Source organism: Rhipicephalus microplus, chromosome 1, assembly GCF_043290135.1.
Source record: "Rhipicephalus microplus isolate Deutch F79 chromosome 1, USDA_Rmic, whole genome shotgun sequence".
NCBI classification, from domain to species: domain Eukaryota; kingdom Metazoa; phylum Arthropoda; class Arachnida; order Ixodida; family Ixodidae; genus Rhipicephalus; species Rhipicephalus microplus.
The window spans coordinates 207331170-207332458 of NC_134700.1; the positions used below are offsets into that span (position 1 = coordinate 207331170).

The window sequence follows — 1289 nt, forward strand, 5'->3', positions numbered from 1 at the left end:
CATAGCATGAAGCACAAGGCTCAAGAAAAAAAAAACAATGCTGGCCGAGAACAGAAAAGTGTCACAACGGGGCCTGGTCACAATCAGCAGGAGCTGTACATCTCTGGATACTTAACTAAAGGTTATAATTGAAATGAACGGGCCCCCGCCGCGGTGGTCTAGTGGCTAAGGTACTTGGCTTCTTAACTAAAGGTTATAATTGAAATGAACGGGCCCCCACCGCGGTGGTCTAGTGGCTAAGGTACTCGGCTTCTGACCCGCAGGTCGCGGGTTCGAATCCCGGCTGCGGTGGCTGCATTTCCGATGCAGGCGGAAATTTTGTAGGCCCGTGTGCTCAGATTTGGGTGCACGTTAAAGAACCCCAGGTGGTCGAAATTTCCGGAGCCCTCCACTACGGCGTCTCTCATAATCATATAGTCGTTTTGGGACGTTAAACCCCACAAATCAATCAATCAAAGAACGTGCAAATATAGAGCTTTTTTGCTGATTCTCTATTGATTGACAAGTGATAAACCAGAACACGAGAACGTTGGCACCAGCTCTCGTGCCGGGCATATCAAGCAAGAACATCCCGCTGCATCAAAGCATAAGTTATGCGAGAACCACCTGCTTGAGCATCTGATTTTCGATTTCAACATTAGGCCCTGCCCAAACGGGCAAGGCCTCCCAAAAATTGGCCTATAGGCTCATTGGAGTGCCCCACCCCACGGTAATCTTTAGTAAAAGGCGAAAGATTAATTCGAAAAACCTGAGGTGAGGCCTGAGCAATGACTGACAATCAGCGCGGTTAGACACCTCACTTACAAAGGCCGTGCCAGGAGGACCAGTACTCTTTTACAATGAAAGCAAGATTTTGTCAAATAAGCCAAAGTATGTACATAAACCTTAATGTTCTTTTCTTTTATCAATTCATTTAAATCATATCTTTTAACAAATAATGTTATAGTAAACGTGTATGCGTGCAAAGAATTTAATTTTACGATAGCAATATTGCGCTACCATCGTTTTCAGACGCGATCATACATTGTGAGCCAATAGATGGCGCAAGCACGCGGTCAAAAAAAAAAAAAAGAAACTGGAAATGAAAATGAGGAAACAGAGCCAGTGTGTCCGCGTTAGTGACGAATGTAATGAGTTCAGTCTAACCTCGATTAGTATACACCTTTTCACAGGAAGGAAAAAAAACACCGCCATGATGGGCTGTGCGCGGGAGCACAAAGGCTAAGGGCGCAGCGTTGCCAGTGCATTTTCGAGGGGACGCGCCAATTTGCGCAGCCCAAGGAGGGCTA

General features: G+C 46.0%; 1 non-coding gene across 1 annotated transcript; it reads right to left on the minus strand.

Annotated features, from left to right (window-relative positions):
• Positions 1 to 641: 641 nt before the first annotated feature.
• On the minus strand, positions 642 to 768 carry LOC142771543 (U5 spliceosomal RNA). Its single transcript, XR_012885982.1, has one exon. It is a non-coding gene; the product is annotated as a U5 spliceosomal RNA (small nuclear RNA).
• Positions 769 to 1289: the final 521 nt, after the last annotated feature.